General features: G+C 40.6%; 1 protein-coding gene and 1 long non-coding RNA gene across 4 annotated transcripts in view; one reads left to right on the forward strand and one right to left on the reverse strand.

Moving 5' to 3' along the window:
- Nucleotides 1-1,056, forward strand: part of LOC147171629 (uncharacterized) — a 34,604-nt gene extending 33,548 nt beyond the window's left edge. For both annotated transcript variants that reach the window (XR_015095570.1, XR_015095569.1), the window contains exon 4: nucleotides 499-1,056. This is a non-coding gene — a long non-coding RNA (uncharacterized LOC147171629). The remainder of the gene's footprint in view (nucleotides 1-498) is intronic.
- Nucleotides 1-22,530, reverse strand: part of LOC147171631 (LHFPL tetraspan subfamily member 6 protein) — a 57,961-nt gene that overhangs the window by 23,456 nt on the left and 11,975 nt on the right. The gene's annotated exons all lie outside the window — the stretch shown is intronic.

Consider the following 22,530-nt stretch of genomic DNA (forward strand, 5'->3'; position numbering starts at 1 on the left):
TTAACTTTAACTGTAGCTTAGTAGGGGACCTTCTCTGCCTGTTCTTGCTCCTATTCACACCGAATGTCTTTCAGCTCAGTGCTGCCCAACATGCTGTGGCACAGCACGGTACTACACTTGCCTGTATCATCTAAAAATCCATTAAAAAAAAAAAAACGATCACACACAGCTAACAAACGTCTGCAAGCTTTATGCTAACATTTAAGCAAACCACTTAGGCGGCCTAAATGAAATTAGCACGGATGTTATGGGATTTTATAAACCTATAAACAACACACACAAAAAATCAAAAATGGTTCATTCTGGTATTCTGAGGTTGCTCTTTATGAACCACAAAGAAACCTTCTAACATAATAATGGCCAACCAACTGACACAAATAGGTCTGCGCTCCACTAATTATTCCGGCTCTCTTCGTCACGGCTGTTTTTTTTGTTTTTTTTTAACATTATGTAATGTTGTGGCTGCTCTGTCTTGTTTCCCTGCCGGAGCCGTGTCAGTGCGTTTCCTGCCACCATGCGGCGGCCCCCTCCCTCGGGTGAGTGCTCCTCTACCAACACCATATGGCAAGAAGGCCAACGGGCTGGGACTCACACAGCACCGCCGTCGTCTCCCGCAAAACACTTTAGGAATGGAAAATGAACGTGTAGAAAGCCAGGAAGAAGCCCAAAGGAGGAAAAACACTTGGAAGTCAAATATCATCACAGCGATATATTCACAAGTTTGCCTTTTTCAGCTATTTGCTGAAAGATTCACCTGCTGCATCTGTTGGGCATGTTTGTATTTTTTAGGGGTGTCAAAAAGAGTGTGTTAATTTAAAACGCCACAATTTTTTTTTAACGCACGATTAATGACCGCCCCTTACTTGGAAAGTCTGTAATGGGGGAAATCCAGTCACAACGCAACAGACACGTCCACATCAAAATTTAGCAGTAATAATTGTAATAATAGTGCATATATTTGTGGGGGCAAGTTGTATTTTATAGTAGTTTAAAAATGTGCAGAATTTCATAAGTTATGTTATGTTAAAGATTAAATGGCTCTTAATATGAAAAGAACAATGCACTGAGTTGTCACCAACATCTTACAAATGCAATCATGCCATCTAGTGGCAGAAAAATGATCTCAACACAAATCAATATCACACTCATTTTTACAGTTTAGTACAGTACATCTTTTTAATTGTAACTAAAAAAAAAAAATTATTATGAAATTATTATATCAATGACTAAAAGATGCAGCCATATTTATATTTGTTTAACATTTTCCTCACTTTTATGTTAACAAAAAAATATTTAATTGTACAGTCAGAACAAAAATAAAATGTGTGATTAATCGTGAGTTAACTATTGAAGTCATGCGATTAATTACGATTAAAAAAAATTAATCGCCTGACGCCCCTAATTTTTAATAATCATCTCGTCAAGCAATTACATTTTTTTATTGTAATTAATCGCATGACTTCACGAGTTAACTCATGATTAATCACAAATTTTACATCTGTTCTAAATGTACAATAAAAAAATTCTCTAGGTTTTCATACTCTTAACAAAAGTGAAAACAATTTTAAGCTAATAGAAATAGTTCAAATGAATTTTTTATGTTTATAGCCGTCAATGGCAGCGAATGAGTTAATTTAAACTTTACTCATCATACATGGCAGCTCGAGCGACAACACTTCCTGATCTCCCTATCAGCTGGCCTACCACTAACCAATCAGAAGCTAGCATACTTTAGGTAAATGCAAGAATGACGGAGAGCAGATTTGACACATCAACGTTGCTTCTTGTACAAAACAAAACAACCCAAATGTATGAATGTGTAAATAATAATTCTAGAAACATAAATGTACAAGTAAATATTTATTTGAACAAATTAACTTAAAAGCTTGATCCTCAGGGTATGAATCTTTATCGTCTTTATCGCTGGCCGTACCAAACGCTTCAAACGTCTTATGGTTAACGTCTGCTAAAGCAATTACTATCTCCTTATTTCAAAACCCGACCGAAAAGTATTGGCACAAACATCCGAGTAGTACGCTACGTGTATTTTTTCTGAGTTTTTTTCTCGCAAATTTGCCACTTTATAAAGTGGCAAATTAGCAAGTTTTTTCTCTGAATATCGCTCACACCCCGCCCTGTAAAAAAGATTTATTTATACGTGGCCCCAATACGCCGAGGTATATTTCTGTGCTCCGCGTAGCCTGGTACCAAATGGAGGCCGTGAACTGGTGGTTGGGGAGCCCTGCACTATAGTCTTCTCGCAATCCATTATTAAAAGGAATTTCAGATTGTTCCGGAAGTTGTAAAGAAAAAGAAAGACGTCCGCAGGGAACGAGTCCGACAGCTGGAAAAGCAATCTCGGAGCAACCCAGGTGCCGTTTCGTTGACGACACGGCTTGGGAGGAAAAAAGAAAGCAAGAAAAAAAAAAAAAAGCCTGCCGCCGCTCGCCTCATTTCCCGCCAGGTTCGCTGGATAATTCAGGGGACAGTTGGCCGTGACGACAGTAACGGGCGCCTGTTGTTCACATGAAAGACAACAAGGAGTGACGGCGAGTCAGGTGCGCGACGGCTTTTTTACGAGCAGGCCTGAGTGATGGCGGCAAGTTGTTGGCCGACCGCTCGAGTCTACGATCGGTACTCTTCACCTTGGCAACCAAAACACACTCAGCCCGAGGGCTGAGTTGCATTGCAAGTAGTTGGTGAAATGCGCACACTGCGCACCTTGGTTAATGATTTCTTTTCATTTCCAAACTGCTTTTTTTTTTTTCTTTCCTGCAATGAACCCTGGAGGCTAGCGAGTACAGTTAACCCTTGGGATTCAGAAATCCGCAAGAAACTGAAATCCCCGACTAAAAAAAGTTGATAATGACCAATATTAATGATTTAAACCATCCTAAAAAAAAAGCCATTTAAGCCATCGACCACAGAAAAACAGACATTTATAGTATTTATGATTCGCCTATAGAAGAGGTGTGAGATGGAACGCTGCTGACTCCCGGCCAAAACAAAGTGGCTCCCCTCATTCCCATTCAAATCAGGACAGTGGAAGTGTTCGACATTGCGGAAGCAGAAATGGACTCGCTGGGGTTCGTGCATGAGATTGAGTGCGTTTATACTGGAAAATTGCAAGACCCTCCCCTTGCCAATTATGTAGTCGGCCGCGCAGGAGACGAGACATGAGGGCAACTGGAGACCACTTTTCATCCGCACAATCTGGGATGGCAAAAAATGAATCCAAAAATGTTTTATTTTAATGTTACTAACGAAAACTGAACAAAAACAATTTCGTCAACACAATTACATTTTTCACCAGATGAAAACTAGACTAAAAGCCTCATTAATAAACAATAACTGGGACTTAATCAGTATGCATTTTCGTCAACTAATGAAGATGAGATGGAAATGTACTTCACTTCATAAAAACTGGACTAAAATCTGTCGACATTTTAGTTCATGAACAAAAAAAACGAGACAAAAATGATATGATTTTGTATTTGGCTGTAACGTTCCAACAACAATGTTGATCCGACCGCTAACTAATGCTGGTTAACTTACTAGCTCATAGCATGGAGCCACAGTAGCCACTTGTTGATATACTGTAATTGTGTGCCAAGTTGTTTTTCATCAAAAAGATGAGAGAAAACTTTTATGTGAAATAGTTTTAGATCTGAAATGTTCAACATTATCTGCTGACGAAAAATATGCCGGGGTAAAATGATTGTCCTGACTAAAACTAGACTAAAACGTTGACTAAAACTGGACAGATAAATTTATGTTTTCTTGGACTAAAATAACGACTAAAATGCTAGATTTATAGTCGACTAAAAAGGGACTAAACAAAAACGGGATGAGGTTGACTAAACTGTTAAAAACTAAAACCGACTACATTTCAAAATGGCTGATAACATTAACTAGTTACAAGTGCAAATAAGGTATGTCTTCAAATTCATGAACAATGAAGCCATTTCAAATGAAATAGATGTGAATATGTTCCAACCACTCTCTTCTCAGGCGCCAATTTATCACGGCAACAAAAGCAAAGAAGGGTACAAGTTGTGGCGTGTGCTTGAAACTGGCGAACCCTCACGCAGGGATGCAGTGGCAGGAAATGGAGAACAAATGCAGGCGTGAAACTGAAAAGGATCCGACATGACTGAACTTGGCATCAGCTGAATCGGATATTTACTCAACCCCGGAGAAGTTCGGGATATATATTGGCCGTTCTGGTGAAATTTCACAATGAACCTAAAATGCACTTTAACCTTTTACAGCTGAAATTACGTTGACCTTCTCGAATGTTTAACTGTTCAATATTTCAGCGCCATTCGCCATCAGCTAGCTCGCCAGCTAACCGGCTGCTCGTTTTAGGCGTTTCAATAATGACAACAAGCTCTTCTTCTTCTACATCCAAGATGATTTTTGTTGCGTCGGGTCAACTAGCACGCTAACTGCTAGCTTGATTGGTACAAACAAGCCTGGTCAGAATAATTCTGTTCCCTCAATTCCAGCTTGATGGAAACTCCCAGTTTTATTTTATTTATTTTTTTTATTTTTATTTTTTTATAAGACATCCTCCGCTGGAGATGACTCGACAGTTTCGGACACGCCACGGAGGACCCGGCCCACGGCCCGGCAATGGCCGACAGCTGCCACTCAAACTCAGCGCGTCCCATAATACTCGGACAGGCGGCGTTCATCTCGTCTGACCGCGTGACATCCTCCGACTCATTTTGGCAGGAAGACGCGCGGACTTGACGCGGCGCACAACGTGATCGGCACCAGACGCCTCGCCCGGGGACGAGTGTGACTGATTACAAGTTGTAATGTGTCGCTGATCAAACAGCAGACGCTGATGAATTTAACAACGGTCCCCCGAGGGGGGGCCCCGAGACTTCCATCACACGTCTTATTAGCGTCTCCCGCTTTCGGACGACTTCATTTAAATCGCAGTTGATTTTGTCTTGTTCAAGATTCAATCTCGGCTCAATAAAACGACTTTGCAGTAAATAGTAAAAGGGACCAAGTCGAACTGTACAGTGACACCCCCCCCCCCCCCCCCACGGAGTGAAAGCTCGAAAGTGTGCGTGTCGTCCACTTGGCGGCTTAAAGTCAAGCTGCTACAAGTGAGAAGAACGCGGTGAAAAGGAAAAAAAAAACTACGAAGAAGATAAAGTGCAGTCAATTAACTCATTCAAACCAAAAATGTATAAATACCTTTGTTTAATACTTTGTCCCGCACTCCCAAAAACATATTTATACATAGTTTTTATTTTTTATTTTTTTTTATCCTAGACCAAACAGAAGGCTTTGATGCAGCTTCTGACATGAAGAAGTCGCTTAAAGCAATGGTAGTTGTTACAAAAAAATGTATAAGAGATCAGCCAGGGCCATGTTGCAACAAGCTCTTTATGACAGTGTTTTCAGCAGGTTGAAATGATTGAATGATGAAACGTAGCCATATTCTCATGCTAATTGCTGCAAAACGGAAACAGATACAAATATACTTTTTTTTCCTGATAAAAGAAGAGACTCTAATCTTTCTTTTGGGAGGTTCCATCTTTTTATAGCCATAGAACAGAATATTTGTGAGGACTTGGCAAAATCAGTTGAAATCCAGTAAAACAGCTGGGAGCGATGGGGGTTGCTTCAGTGAAAATAGCTGGGAGTGAATGAGTTAAGGTGAAAACTGTAAGCTCATCGCCTAATGTTGCCAATTTTGGAAACGTCGTGTCCTGCTTCCATGAGCGTCACGGTCCATTTCCAAATATGGACAAGCAACACTCCGAGGTTGACCACAATCGCATGCGCGCATCCGCGCGTTGGCTTGTTTTGATATTTATCGAAAGAGCAACCTGATTTAGAGCAGCTCCAGGAATTGATGCCACATCTTCCGCCGCTTTTTTTTTTTTTTTTTTTTTTACTGTGTTTGTGTGTAATCTCCGCCAGGCTGGCCTTTATTCTAAGTCGATCGCAAGAACGATAGCCAAGCCTCTCTATCGCCGCAGGTTTACGTTGCCGCGCTGGAAGCCAGCTCTCCCACTTTCTTTGCGGGTAAGCGCAGATTCCACAGAAGACGCCCCCCCCCCCTCCAATCCCCTTTTCCTGTTGCTCCCCCCCCCCCCCCCCCTACAGTCTCAACGACCCCCCCACTCCCCTGCCATCTCTTCATCAGAAAGCTGTTGGCAGCAGAACTTCAAAGTCTGGAGTTTAGGGGGGGGGGGGGGGGAGGTTGGACAAGCTGCAAAAACATCTTTAACTTTCACCAGGCTGGAAAGAATGTACACAGAAGGGACGGTTCTCATGACAATGCACAGCTGTCTCCTAAAATGGACGCCAAGCTAATAGTAGGACACGTTTTCGTGATTAGCTCAAATCCGACATGAATTGAGGCATGGGAAATTATAGTTAGGCTTAGCTAAGTGGGTAGGAGTAGGTAGCTATATATACACGCTAGTAGGTAGCTATATATACACGCTAGTAGGTAGCTATATATACACGCTAGTAGGTAGCTATATATACACGCTAGTAGGTAGCTATATATACACGCTAGTAGGTAGCTATATATACACGCTAGTAGGTAGCTATATATACACGCTAGTAGGTAGCTATATATACACGCTAGTAGGTAGCTATATATACACGCTAGTAGGTAGCTATATATACACGCTAGTAGGAAGCTATATATACACGCTAGTAGGTAGCTATATATACACGCTAGTAGGTAGCTATATATACACGCTAGTCGTCGATAGATGCGTAGGTAGGAAAATTGGTAGGCAGGTTTTTGGTCGATGCGTATGTACGTGCTACATAGGTATGCATCGATAGTAAGTAAGCAGGTCGGTAGATGTTAGGTTAGTGTATGTATGTTGATAGGTGTAAATAGGTTGGCAGGTATAATGTAGGTAGGTACTCGTTATTTCAAGTAAGTTGGTAGGTACATATCGATGGAGAAACAGTAAGAGTCCTTGTTGATAGGTAGGTAGCATCGGGTAGTTAGAGGTAGGAAGGTTGTTGTAGGTAAGTACAGTAGGTTGGTAGATAAGTTAAAGAACCAGGAAAAGTCCTTTGTATGGGGATGTCGCAATAAAGCAAAATTGCAGCACCCATGAAACCAATTTTACCAAACCAACAATTCAAATTCAGGTCAACGGCCATTTTTTCCCCCGTTATTTTAATTATGACCACATTAACAGAAGTTAGCTTGACGGTCGTCCTTATACATTGCAGGATAAAATTTCCGGAAGATTTGAAGAACATTTCCGAGACTATAAAAGCCGCTAATGGAAGGTAAAGTCGTCTTCCGCCTCTCTTGGCCATCACTGACATGAAATCCAATCCCAGTCAGTAAATGCCCTCCTGCTATTAGCCTGACGCTAATACATTCTTCTATCATTGGGCTGATGGTGCAGAAGAGAGCGAGAGCGAGAGAGAGAGCGCATAGCTGAGCTTTTCCACCAGCCGCTTCCACCTGAAATTCATGTCGAGCGGCGCAAGCTAATCCGACAGTCAGCATCTGCTCTTCTTCTTCTTCTTCTTCTTCTTCTTTGCTGAAGTTTGCTAAAGCTGTGTTTGACTTCCTTCGTGAGGGAGGAACAAACAAAGGCGACACGTCCTTCGCTTTTGCCACGAGCGGAAGACTTTCCACGCGGACTTGCCATAACAAACAACTCGGCTTTCTTGTCCGTCATAACAATAAGACTGCAAACATCGGACGAACGACGGCGTCACCTTTTACCTGCAAATTGTTCAATTAACGAGCCGCCGCAAGAGCAAAATGCCTTGCGAGGTTCGGTTTACGCCGTCGGCACAAGTCAAGTGAAAAATAAGGAGAGCAGTTAAGGTGGTGCGATGCCCTCCCATATGGGCAAGGAGAGACACAGTCGCTGATGCACTTTCAGACGTTTATTGAAGGGGACAAAAAGTCAAATACAAAAACACAATGAGAGCACTCGCAGAGAGCGACTCTGACCACCCCTCATGACGTCACTTACAAGGCCACGCCCCTTAACTCATTTGTTCCCCAAAACTACATTCTATTCTAAATATTACCATGGTCAAGTATTTATTCATTTATTTTTATTTATGCTAAAGCATACAGAAGGCTTTGACGCAGCCTCTGAACCGAAGAGAACGCCTAAAGCAATGGTAGTTATTACAAAAACGGCCAGCAGGTGGCAGCATAGTATAAGAGATCAGCCAGGGCCATGTTGCAACAAGCTTTTTTTCCCCACTGTTTTAAACAGATTTGTGAATAACGATGAAACTTAGCTATATTCTAATGCTAATTTCCACAAAACAGAAACAGATATAAATATAGTTTTTCCTGATGAAAGAAGAGACTCTAATCTTTCTTTTGGTACGTTCCATGTTTTTATAGCAATAGAACACAATATTCTGGGCAAAATCCAGTAAAACAGCCGGGAGCGAAGCGGGTTGCTTCAGTGAAAATGAGTCAAAGGCACATTTCAACACACAAATACTATATTTACTAATTTAATACAGTGACGGGATCAGGGTTGGGTCAAACCATTTTTTAGGCAAAGGGGGGGGGGTGCTACTATGGTTTTAACACTTTAGCTTGTTTAAAAAGGACACAGTAGAAAAAAGTAATTAATCTAAAGATCTGTCAGAATTTTTTTTTGGGGGGGAGGGGGGCTTGTATTCACTTTAAGAGTGCTTGAGCACCCCCAAAAGTGGGCTAGACACGCCTATGCAATCCGTTTTTTCTGCTCCATACGAATGCGCCCGACTATTTGTTGTTGCACTTCACGCAGTACACGACGTCGCAAGCCCTTCCGCTGCGCTTTCCTCTTTATTTTTGTCCTTTGCCGTAAAAAGTGATTCATTGCCGCAGCGGGCGGGCAGCAATTAAAGAAAGCTCCGGCAACATCTCGTCCCCGGGCATCGTCTTCATCTATCGCGCCACTTAGCCGTAATTGCCCTGCTGTTTGACCTTGAGCCGCGGAGGCGACACCTATCCAAGGGCGCCTCTGGCCTGGCCCGCTGAGTGTGTGATTCGCTGGGCAATCTAATAATACAAAATTTGGTCTGAACGGTGACGATTTGCCAATATGTTTATTATTATTATAATGCAAACATTATTGAAATAAACAATGTTTTTTTGTATTCTAAACATGTTTGAATTCAGTTTTGGTTTCAAAAGGAATTTATTGTCAATGACTAAAACTTAATTTCAATTTGTTTCTAATATTTTGTTTATTTAGCTATGTGTGAATGTGAATCAATGATGTAAAATATAGGTGGGGGGGGGGGAATAATTGGAATGTGTTTTCAGCCACATGAAAACATCAAAATAAAAATGTAACACTAATGTAAATATTTTCATTTTTAAAATATATTTTATTATTGTGGTTACCTTTAAAAAAGATCAAATAGAATTAAAAAATAAAATAAAGAAGACTTACATTACTTAAATTAAAAAAAATATTTGGTGCCTGAACTGAATAATTAAAATGAAGATGTCCTGTATTTATTTAAACTTAAAATGTACACTGACATTTAATTGGAATGTGTTTTAACATTTTGGTTACCTTATTTAGCCACAGCGTGTTGAAAAATGGTGAAAGTGAAGCGAAAAATACAAATAAAACATCTCCAATATAAAATAGAAACTTTAGATACACCCTGAAAATGGATTCAACTGTATTTGTAACATGCAGAATGTGGTGCAACGCTGCACCACGAAAAAATTATACATTAAAAACACCCACCAAAATATTCATACATATTGATCTCGTTAATAATTAACTTTTGACACATGGTTGCTTATTCATACCACATTATTGTCAAATGTGTTCGTGTCAATACAAAATTAGCATTATCATCATTGAACCACAGTTCTTATATCGGATCTCATGAGCAGTATAAATAAAACCCATCTTTAAAATCTTGTTATAGGGTCACATGATTGCTCCTCACAGTTGAGAATGGGGAGGAGGGGGGGGGGGTAGCCTGACTCCGCCTCCTCCTCCTCTGCGGCGCTCCAATGTGCTGTGGCATGTCAACTGTGATCCACATCTAATCCACCAAGCCAATAGTGGGGTCCCCGCAGGGTGTCTGGGGGCCCCGGGGCCCAACACCGCAGCCTCATCCGTCTTAAAGACAGGCCCGCATGGCGGAGGTCTACTCACACGGCCATATGGTCGCCAGGTGGGCCCCCAAATTTCCCTTGCTTTAAAAATTCACGCCATCTTGGGAATTGTCTGATTCCACATTACAGTATTGGCACAATTTAACGTTAAATAGCAACTTTTTCCCCATTCATTTTCAATACAACTACTCAGTGGTGCAGTTGGTAAAGTGCATTGTCCAGTAACCAGGAGGTCGCAGGTTCGAGTCCCACCCTCGACTGTACATTGCAAATATATCCACGGCAGTCATGCTAAAGGTATATACGTATACCAACTGACTATCATAGCTCCACTTTTCCATCTAAATGAATGGAGGGTACTGCATGCTTAGGTGGCGCTATTGAGTGAATTTTTTTTTTTCATTTTTCCATTGCATATCATTAGCTCAATTTTTTCATCTAAATAAATGCATTTTCCAACTATAATTAATAACATAATTTATCTTTCAATTTACTTCATAAGCATTCATCTTAGCATTCAGCTATTAGCATTCGGCTTCCAGCATTCCCACGCATTTTCTGCAGAAATTGCACTTTGTCTCGTTTCCAAATGGAGTAGTAGTAACGTGGAAACTTGACTTACAACTATCTTGATTTCTGATGTATTTTTTTACTCTCATGAAGTAATATATAATAATATATAAGTAGAATACAGTGACAATAGAGTGCTACCTTTGACTTGAGCTGGGAAAATTAGTACCACTATAATAGTATTAGTGCTAAAAGTATTGGTAGTGGTGGTATATTAGATGGTGAGCAGTGCAGAAAACTGCTGGCGTTTGTTCTCCGCTAAGATTTACGGGCAGAAAAAAAAGCCGTTTGCATGCAATCAGTGCTCGTTTGCTTTGGTCTTGTGCTTTTACTGCCAGTGGAAGCAGCAAAGTGTGATGTCAAGCCTCACCCCGAGTGCAGATAGAGACAAACATCCCCTGCTTGATTACTTGTAGAGCACAATTGTCCACAATACAACCTAGAAATTGTACAACGGAACCAAATATTTGGAATACAACCAGTACGTTTTGAATGCATCCAAAGCTTACAAGATGCAACTCCAAATGTTGCTATATAACTGTTAGTATCCAATCAAAAACACATTTTGGAATACAACCAAAAATTTCAGAATTCAATCAAATATTTTGAAAACCAGTCAAACATTCCAGAATACAATCAATCATTTTTGAATACCCCCCAAAACTATGGAATACAGCCTCAAATTTCAGAATCCAACCATTTATTTTGAAATGCATCCAAAATATTCGGCAAACAATCAAAAGCTTCAGGAAACAACAAAACAGTTATTGATACAACCAAATATTTTGTAATACAACCAAATATTTCAGAATACAACAACCAAAATTTCACAATACAAACAAATATTAAATAAATAAATACTTGCAGCCAAACATTCCATAATGCAACCCCAAAAAATTGAAATACAGAAAACATTTTAGACTCCAAATTTTGCATTACAACCAATTATTTAAAAATATGACCACATATTGTGCCACACAAGCAAATGTCTCAGAATACAACCCAGAAATTCCAAATGTGATTTTAGAATACACGACCCCCTCCCAAAAAAAGCCAACATTTGGGAATTCAACCAAAAATTCAAGAATAAAAGCAACACATTTAGAATACAGTACAGCCAAAACATACAGAACAAAACCAGTCAATTAAATGAAGCTACCACTCGCCATAAAAAACAAAAAAAAAAACAACTCTCAACAACAATCGTGTCATCTCAGCTGGAAGAGTCCACGTGCTTCTCAGCTGTTGCTTCTGCCCCTCAGGAAGTGAACACTAAATGAACTCCAGACATGGTGGAGACTGCTGGCAAGGTTGTTCACACAATCAGGGACATTTTACTGGTGCCCCCCCCCCCCCCCCACATCAAACCCCCCAAGCTGGGTGGGTAGCAGCTGTCACTCACTGCTTGTACTCACACCAGTATGTGACCGCGCTCAGCTGACGGGAACCTTTGTGTCGCCAAATTCGAAGACAAGAGAGAAGAAATCGAACCGCAACAATCTGAGCTGGTTAGCCAACACTTCAAATGGGCAAACAATCACAAAAACAACCCCCCCCACCCCCTCTCCCTCGCACCCCTCACTATCATCAAAACTTTATTCCAAGGCCAAGTTAGAATCCGACAATGTTCATCCCCGATGAAAAATTTACTACCTTGTCTAAACTAAAAAAAAGAAAAAAAGAGCCTTTCGGGAAGGCAGCGTCGCCTGCGGCTCGGGGTCGAACATCTTTGCGTTTAATTGCACCGGCCAACTGCAGACAAATGAAGACAAGTCAGCGCCTGCTGATTATGTTGGTGATACAAACATGGCAGTTTAAGTTTTGAGAGATTCCATATTTTGGTTGAACAAAACTTTGAATGCATCTTATGGTATTCACTTTTTATGCTACAACTTTGATGATGCGTTTGGGTGGGCGATTTGTTTTGCCAGATCCTTGCATTGGTGGCGGTGGCTCTCCTTGCCCACATGCGAGGGCATCGCAGTACCTTAATCAAACGCTGCGTTTTCTCCGCTGCATTTTAGTTACCTATTCGCATTCATGTCACATGCGCCGGCGAATGATTGTGTCGCCTTGGCGAGTGCGTGATTGTTATGCCACACGCAGCCTTGACATGCCATACATAGCTGACAAGTGGAGCCTAATTGTTGTGACTGTATAAATTGTTGCCTGTGAAACAAAGCTGTATCTCATTTGGTGCTGAGCCTCGTGGGATCCAGCTGAAGCTGACTTTTTTTTTTTGGGGGGGGGGGGGGGGGGGGGAGTTCCAAAGACAAATTCTGCTCCTAAACTTCTCCCTTTGCAGAAACTCGTATACATTTATGATCAATTGAATTTCATGTGAGCACCATATTTGAAAGACGCTAAATTATCCAGACGTACCCCATGCAAGCATAGGGAGGTGGGATTCAAACCTGCAACCTTTTGACTGTGAAGCAGAGGCGATAACCACCCAAACCACGATGTCAACCGTGCTATTGATTATGCAGAAAATCAAAGTATCGCGATATGTGCCGTGTACGTTGATGTTTTGAGTCAAAAATCGGAAATTAGAAGTTCAATCAATGTCAGTTGAATTGAAAATGTGATGGGCAAAGTTGATATTTAACGTTCAATTGTGCCAACGCTGTAAGAGGCGTGAATTTTTGAAGAATTTGAATGCGCTGTAAATCAGAAGTATTATGTGGCAGTTGTTTCACGGCAAAAAAAGTGCGGAGAATAAAAATCACAAATAACATATGTGATATACGGGAATGCTAAATATCCATTCATTGGTCAAGCCCAACCTTTGTCAATATTTTTTTAGCACCAATCTTTTTAGTTTTTCCAAATTCCACGGATGTCCATGCTAACTACGTATTGGGGGGGGGGGGGGGGTGTCTTCTGATTATACATCATATTGTGATCGTTTTGTGGTCGAAATGACTTTGGGCTTGTGGGTTTTATTTGTTGTTAGAATTGCTTCTTTCGAAGGCTCTCGCGGGGCTTTAGGTAATCAATATGTTGCGGACGCGATTAAAGAGCTGCGGTAGTTTAAAAAAAAAAAAAAAAAGAAAAGAAAAATAAGCTTTTATTCTTTCCAATGAATGGATTTCGTTTAGGTTGAAAAACACAAAGCAGACCGATGGACGCTGTGGAAGGTTTGCAATTTCACCTCTTAAGATTGGTGTTGCCATTAGCACGTCTCGTCCACAAAAGATAGAGAAGAACCCGCATTTAATCAGTTCAACCCCCCCCCCCCCTACACGCACACACACACACGCAAAAGGCATCTCCAGCTCCCGCTATACCTGGAACGTGTGATTACGCAGGCCGCCGGCTCAATCACACTAAATCAAGCCCTGCTTTGGCTTCGCTCACTATAACTAAGAATTGTTTTTGCCGTGCCGCTCAAAAATAGAGCAGACAATGCAGTCACTCATTGTGCTGGAAGTTTGAGAGCGCGCGGCTTCAAATGACAAAAAAAAAACAAGCGCAGGGAACTCGCTTTTCACAGATTTACCGACAGCGGATTCTACACTCTAAAAACAGTTGAAAAGTAACCAAATTACGGATCAAAAATGGACCGACTTTCTGGGTTGTTTTGAACAAAATGACCCAATTTTTGACCCAAGTAAAGAATGTGACCGATATTATGAGTTGTTTTATGCTGAAAGACCCATTTCTTGACTCAAAGTTGGGTCAAATCGACCCAAGTAGAGAATCGGTCCATTTTTGATCCATTGTTGGGTTATTTTCGACCCAACTGTTTTTAGAGTGTACACTCTAAAAACCAAAAGTAACCCAGTTACGGATCAAAAATGGACCGATCCACTTTATGGGTCAATTTGACCCAACTTGCTGGGTTGTTTTATACAAAATAACCCAATTTTTTGACCCAAGTAAAGAATGTGACCAATATTTATGAGTTTTATGCTGAAAGACCCATTTTTTGACTCAAAGTTGGGTCAAAAGTAACCAAATTATGGATCAAAAATGGACCAATCCACTTTATGGGTCTATTTAACCCAACTTTCTGGGTTGTTTAATACAAAATAACCAAATTTTTGTTGGGTCAAATCGACCCGAGTAGAGGATCTGTCCATTTTTGACCCATAGTTGTTGTTTTTAGAGTGCAGTCGTTTTTTCGCTCTCTCTCTCTCTATATAAGCACAGCGTTAATGTTTAAAGCATAATGTTACATTGTCTTACAATAATCCTACTACAACTATTGTATGTTGAAGTTGGTCATGTGGTAGTTGGCTTAAAAACTTAGTAAAAAATAAAAATAAAATTGGAGAACCACTGTTCTAGGCAATTATAAACATTTTGGAGGCAGCTGTCAATTATTCGCGACTGGGCTTGATGCGAGAAAAAAAAGCCTGACCTCGGGATATTTCACATGCTTTCTACTTCTTGCATCAACTGTTTAAGTCGCATTCACGGCTTCCGAACATCTTCCGCCAATGCACAACAGGTCCATATTTGGGCATTAGCTTGCTGTGTGCACGCAAATACGGCCGCAGGTCGTCTTGCGTGCTGTTTATAGTCGCGCGTGGTTCTATCCAACCGCAGGGCCCGTTTTTATTGCCAGTGTCGGACCTTGCTATGGCGCTGGTGCTCTTTTTGTGCTATCAACCCGATTGGCCAACATGCAGCTCTCTTATTTCGTCTGGGTTTTTTTTTCTTTTTTTTTTAGATTATTAGCCGCTTAGCTATTGGAGAATGACAAATGACAACATGACTTATGTTTTGAGCTTGGACTCGGAATCTGAAGAATTATATCGGGAAATCATCCATCTGTTGAGTCGGACACCCTTGTTGTAAACGCTCGACTTCTCACTTGACTTTTTTTCTCTCTCTCTCTCTCTCTCTCTCTCTCTCTCTCTCTCTCTCTCTCTCTCTCTCTCTCTCTCTCTCTCTCTCTCTCTTTCTCCTTTCTGTTTATGTCTCGCTGTCGCAGCTGAATTGCCTCTAATTCCTCTTTGGGGTTCAGTGGCGGGCCAGTCAACAAGGTGGTGCAGGCTTCACTCAACGTGAGTGCTTCAGGGTATTTGTGTACAACAACAAAAAAAAAAAAGGTAAAAGGGGAATAACTGATTCCAATTGAGTACTTAAGAAGTACAAGTTAAAAAATTTTTTTTAAAAAAAGACAAGAAGACAAATTGTGCAAGCTCGCTGCGTTGACCTGTGATGGAACAAGCTGAAAATCGCACAAGCCTGTTTTAATATCGTGACACAACGGGTGGTGGGGGGGTCGGGGGGGGGGGGGGGGGGTAGAGACTGCGCACCAAAAAGTTTTCATCCTATTAAGTTACATGTTGTTATTGAAGCTAGCAAGCGTGAGCGTGACGTTTATGCTAATACATTGGAGTCAATCTGCTGTGGTCTTGACTCGTTCAAACCCCAAAATTTATAAATACGTTTTTTAATACTTTGTCCTTCACTCCCAAAACCATATTTATACATTTTTCAATGTTTTTTTTTTTTTATGCTAGAGCATACAGAAGCTTCTGACATGAAGAGGTTGCTTAAAGCAATGGTAGTTATTACAGAAAACGGCCAGCAGGTGGCAGCAGAGTATAAGAGATCAACCGGGGCCATGTTACAACAAGCTATTTTTGCCATAAATAAAGATGATAAATGAATGAGTGAATAAAGATGAAACTTAGCTTTATTCTAATGCTAATTGCCGCAAAACGTAAACAGATAGAAATATACTTTTTTTCTGATAAAAATTGAGACTCTAATCTTTCTTTTGCTAGGTTCCATGTTTTTATAGCCATAGAACACAATATTCTGTGGGCCTTGCAAAATCAGTTCAAATCCAGTCAATCGGCCCGGAGCGAAGGGGATTGCTTCAGTGAAAATGGCTGGGAGTGAAGGAGTTGAGTACAGATACCTGAAAAATCTACTTAAAGTACAATAACAAAGTATTTGTACTTTATTTCCCATCCCTTGCAGGGAGTGTAAAAAAAATAAAATAAATCGGAGGCGGCAGGCGGTGATGTTTCAACACACCGCTGACCACTGCAGGACCCTGGGGAACGGCTTCAATTGTTTACCCGCCCTCCTTCTGGTCCGGGTGATGCGGAAAGGCAGATCCTATAATGGGAAGAGCCCACCCAGCTGGAAGGAGGGGTCTGGAAGGGAAAAAAAGCAAAACTGGGATCCCACTCCAGAGAGCTCCTTCCCACAAAAATACCCTCGGCTTGCTCAGCCTGTGTTCTTTTCCCCGCCTGAGAAATAATGGCGTGCAGCACAAAGACAAGGATTGTCACTCGGCGCTAATGACGGGATTCACGTTGTGCTTATTACACAGCTCCGAGGTGTCTTTGATGCCGCGTGAAAAAAATGGCCTCGAGATGCTCGTGTCACTCCTCGGAATGAACTCGTGAGGCTCTCTCTCTAAACGCGGCTTTTTAGCTAGATAAAGACGTCAGGATGTTGTTCAAGACAACAAAAAGGCAGCAAGCCTCGCCGTGAGAGCGAGTCCATGAAATATACATCTATGCGAGAGAGCTCATTAAAATCTCCGCGTGGAGGAAGTGTGGGGGCAGGGCCCCCCTTGTCCAATACCGCTACCCCGAATTCCCAGCATTCCTTAGGACACACTGTGAGACGTTGGCCTCTCAGCACGCCGCGCAGCAACGCCGGGCGGACTCAAAATTCCTCTCAGGCGTGCGTGCCACCGACCGGAACATGCGAAAATCCAATCACCGGTCAGAACAAACGTGTGATCGTGTACCGATTCATCACAAGCCCAAATTTGACTATCGATGTATTCCAGAAACTCAAACGCAAACATTTCGCCACTTACAGCAAATGGAATTCTCTGTAAAATACAAACTGTGGAGGGATGTTAAACTCACCCAAAATTAGAGCGGCCAAAGTTAATCGAGTAATCGATTATCAAATTATTAATGAACTATTTTAATATTTCAGTAATCGTTTTTTTTATTAAATTTTTTCCAAATTCTCTGATTTTAGCATATATAAGACATTTGCAAACATTTGTTTTTACTTTTAAAAAAACAATGACAGAATCGGTAACATAGTATAACATCAATCCACACTTTTTTTTAAATCGTAATTCGTACAAAGTACAAAATAAACACCAATCACTGGTTGATAAATAGTAATCAGAGGGAAAAATTGCTTTTTGTAATACACTTAAATGCAAAATTCTAATGAATCCGATGAGTTGATTAATCGATTGAATAATCAAAAGATTAATCGATTCTTAAAATATTCGATAGTGACAGGACTACACAAAATAATCGGCTTTTGGAGCCAATCACCGATCGCTGGACTTGACAATGATCCAATCAACAGGAATGTGAATAACGATGAAACTTAGCTGTATTCGAACGCTAATTGCTGCAAAACGGAAACAGGTACAAATATACTTTTTTTTGCTGATAAAAGAAGAGACTCTAATCTTTCTTTTGGTAGGTTCCATGTTTTTAAAGCAATAGAACACAATACTGTGTTGGCCTTGCAAAATCAGTCCAAATTCAGTAAAACAGCTGGGAGCGAAGGGGGTTGCTTCAGTGAAAATAGCTGGGAATGAATGAGTTCACATCGATCGCAAATGATGACAACCAAGCATGAAAATGCAGAATATCTGCCAAGCCAAACCATCTGATGTGATCTGTACAAAGTCTATAAATACTTGCTTGTCGGTGCGCGACACGGGACGGGCAAGCGTCATTTTCCCACTTAATACCTCCGACGGGAGCTCAGCCTGTTCATCTGAGCGTAATTGACAGTCGGAAAAGCGGCACGACGTAAATTAATACGGCCGTGTTTGGGGTTAAACATCGCGGCGCGGCACTATATTTGCAGAAGCGTCTCCCCGCTTAGCCCGCCTTCCATTTCACCGGCCTGCTATTTGACCCGAGCACAAAAGCAGCACCAACCCTCGCATTCCACCCCTGGCCGGGAATAACAAGGGTATAATTAACTGTGGTGTTGAAGGCACGGTGCCCCCGAGACTGTAAAGCGGCAAATGAATACTGAGTATCTGGACCTCATCTGGGCGATCCATACTTATTCATGTATTGGCCTCGACTTCCTGATCGAAGGGTCAAACGCGGGCTTTCCATCTTCTTTGATCCGAATGAGACGGAACATGTGACCAAATTCCAAGAAAGAGACTTTGTGTTTTGCCTTGCGTCGTTTTCAGTGTGGAGACGACAGCAACAGGGAATTTGTCTTGTGGATGAATATCACATTCCGGTCGGGCTGGTTTAAAAAAAAAAATCGAATAATCGATATCGGATCGATTTCCTTTTCCAGCCTGATATCGATTCTATTTTATATATCTCTTTTACCATACATTTATAAGAAAATTGATTTTTAAAGTGTACTTTAAAACAATTCAGAATCTTTTTCATTTATATTTACGATTATTGAATTAGAATTATGAAAATATTTTCATCTCATCCTTGCTGATGCCAATGTTAAAATGTTGTAAAAATATAACAAAGCCAGCTACTTCCTCCGCAAAATTTAATTTGGAATTTAACGTTTGTGGAGTTTTTATCATGTCCTTGATATTTAAGAAGACTTGATGTTCCATAATTAATCAATATCGGATTGAAGCGAAACAATAAAAATAACGAATTGAACTCTTGTGAATTGAAAACGAATCGATTGAGGAAATTAGAATCGATACCCAGCCCCACATTTCAGTTATACAAATATATATATATATATATATATATATATATATATATATATATTAGGGGTGTGAATTGTCTAGTACCTGGCGATTCGATTCGTATCACGATTCATAGGTCACGATTCGATTCGATTAATCCTGATACGAATCTATAAATTGATTATTGCGCTTTTTTTTTAAACTCACATTTTGAAAATACTAATCAGTAAACTTATACATGTACACTGTAAGATTTGTATAAAAAATATTTATCTGAAAATTCAGGTTGCAGTCTGTTTCATGTTTGAACAGCGCTGAAATAAAATATTAAGGCTTAATGTTCCATTAATATAACATTCTTCCTTGCTTAATGTGAGAATCCTAACCCTAAGACGTTTTGTTAAAAAATGGATGTTTAAAAATGTATTCGGCCGCGTATTGAATCGATTTGAGAATTGCGTGCTGTAATACTGTAATATTGCGATATATTGCAGAATCGATTTTTTTCTAGCACCCCTAATATATATATATATATATAAATGTTGCCCCCACTTTCTAAAAAATAATAATAATTATACGTGGCCATCGTAGATAAAGCTAAAACAATAGCAAATGTCATTATTCGTGTTTTTTATATCATAACAATTTATACAATTTAAACTGTTCCTTCATTTCCTAACAAGACAAACTAATAACATCATTTCCTAAGATTGATGCTGCTGCTGTTTCACATTTTCGACGAATCATTAAATCTGGTCCTGTTTACGCTCTGCATGTTATTTATTCCCTTCATGCAAGTCATGTGAACTGAACCAAGAAACGTGCTGAAGTGTGACATTTTACGTCGTTTCGCGGTTATCGTCGGCCCACACCCGCAATTATAACTACCACGTGGCCTGTAATAAAAAAACTCCTGCTAACGAGGGAATTCGCCCAAATGAGCCCGCAATCGCAAAAAAAGCTATTTATTTTTTATTTTGACGTCATCTAATGAGCGAGGATTTGGCTTCAAAATTCATCATTTGGACGCTCCTCAGAAAGCCAAAGCAAATGAAACCCCTGACACCCGTTTGACGGACTGACGTGCAATTGGGCGAACGCGTCTGCCACGCAGTAAGCGGGATGCGAGGACCCGTGCTGGAATTTGGACAGCGAGCGGCCATTTTGGCTTGCAGCAGCCATTTTGAATGAATTCCAGGGCTTGTCGTTTGGAATTTTTGTCCCATCTCGACGCAGATGGGACAACGCTAACATTTTTTTGCTAACGCCGTATACCGCCTGCTCTCAGCTTTAATTCTTATTATTATTATTATCATCGGTATTCGACTGCGAGCCCACCGCCTTAGACCGCCACCACTGCAAGGCGCTCATTTGGAATTAGCCGTCGTACCTCGCCAACAGGGTTCAACAAATGGTCTCATTTATCACGGTTAAAGCGAGCGGAAGGCGACAAATTGTTTGACGTACGACGCTCGGCCACAATAATAATCATCGACGGGCAATGTGTGAATTACCTTCGCCCTGCTTGACTCGTAAAACGGAACAAGACCGCGATGAGTTGAATTTTGGGTCGACTAACGCGTTGGGTGGGGGCGGGGGGGGGGGGGGTGATGTGCACTTTGACACCGTCCTCAAAGTCTTGTTTTCACGCCGGCCATCAGCCGGTTCAGACAGAATTAAGCGAGGCCTGGCTTGAAACAACCCTTCTGTCAACTCTTTCGTTCCGTCACGCTTCCTGTTTGGCGCGAGTAAATCCCCGCTGATGGCCAGCTTTTCCGCCCTGTTTCGCCCTCGCTCTGCCGCTCTGTCTGCATCCGAGAGTCCTCTCTGGGTGACGGGGACAGCAGCGCAATGTGAGGACAAAGTGGTGGGAAGGTGAAAGCGGGCTGAAGTCGTGCCCCAAAAATCTTTTTCATGTCTGTATTTTATTTTCCAATACAACTTTTTACTGTAAAACTTGTTTTTAATATAACAGAATTTTCCATCCATCCATCCATCCATTTTCTGTACCGCTTGTCCTCACAAGGGTCGCGGGGGTTGCTGGAGCCTATCCCAGCTGGCTTCGGGCAGTAGGCGGGGTTACACCCTGAACTGGTTGCCAGCCAATCGCAGGGCAACAATAACAGAATTTTATTTATTTAAAAAAAAATTATTTGACATGTTTTCTTTATTTTATATATTTTATTTTACATGTTTTCTTTATTTTATATATTTTATTTTACATGTTTTCTTTATTTTATATATTTTTATTTGACAGTGTTTTTCTTTATTTTAAAAATAGTTGAATTCACAAAAATAAACTATACTAACTAAATAAAAAATGCTCGACATTTCTTTTTTGAAAGGCCTACTTGTCTTTTTTTGCCTTTGTTCGATTTGATGTTTTTTAACGGTTTTATTCACTGTCATTTGTTTAAACCCTCATCTGTAGCACTTTGAGATTTCTTTGGAATGTAAAGTGCATTACAAATTAAATATATTATTATTATTATTACTATTATTATGCCAAATGTAAAATGACATGAGATCACTGTGACTGTAAAACACGCGATATTTATGTTATTTTACAACAACAAAAAACTCCATTAGAAAAACATGTTTGTTAAAGTACGTTCACAAATATTTGTCTGTTGTTTAATGGCATAAAATGTAAAATTTAAAAACCTGAAAAAAATGGAGAAAAAAAATATTTACTGAGAAATTAGCAGTAAATTTTACCATAATTTCTTTGTGAATTGACTTTTTTTTTTAAGTCAAAATTACAAGCAGATTGGCAATTAAAAATATCGTAATACAAAAAAAGGTGTGTTTTTTATTTTCTGTATTTTATTTTCCAATACAACCTTTTACAATGTCAATGCATTTTTTTTCCACAATGACATTTTTTTTTTTTTTGTGGCTCCATAGAGTGCAGGCTACGTTCTGCCTCAAGGTGTTCCTGAAGGGTGCTCGAAATAGACCTTGTGCTACATGACAGCAGCGCTTCTCAAACGTTAACCCCTTTTACAGGAGATGCATTTTTTCTAAGAACCTCCTGATAGCCCAAACGGGAAACAAACAGAACTACCACGCGCATCTTCAGCTCAAAGACCCCAGTTGGTTTCAGGGACCCCAGTTTGAGAACCAGCACATTACAGGATAGGACAGGACAGGACAGGACAGGACAGGACAGGACAGGACAGGACAGGACAGGACAGGACAG

The sequence above is a fragment of the Leptonotus elevatus genome, chromosome 7, assembly GCF_054856555.1.
Source record: "Leptonotus elevatus isolate MCC_2025b chromosome 7, RoL_Lele_1.0, whole genome shotgun sequence".
Lineage (NCBI taxonomy): Eukaryota > Metazoa > Chordata > Actinopteri > Syngnathiformes > Syngnathidae > Leptonotus > Leptonotus elevatus.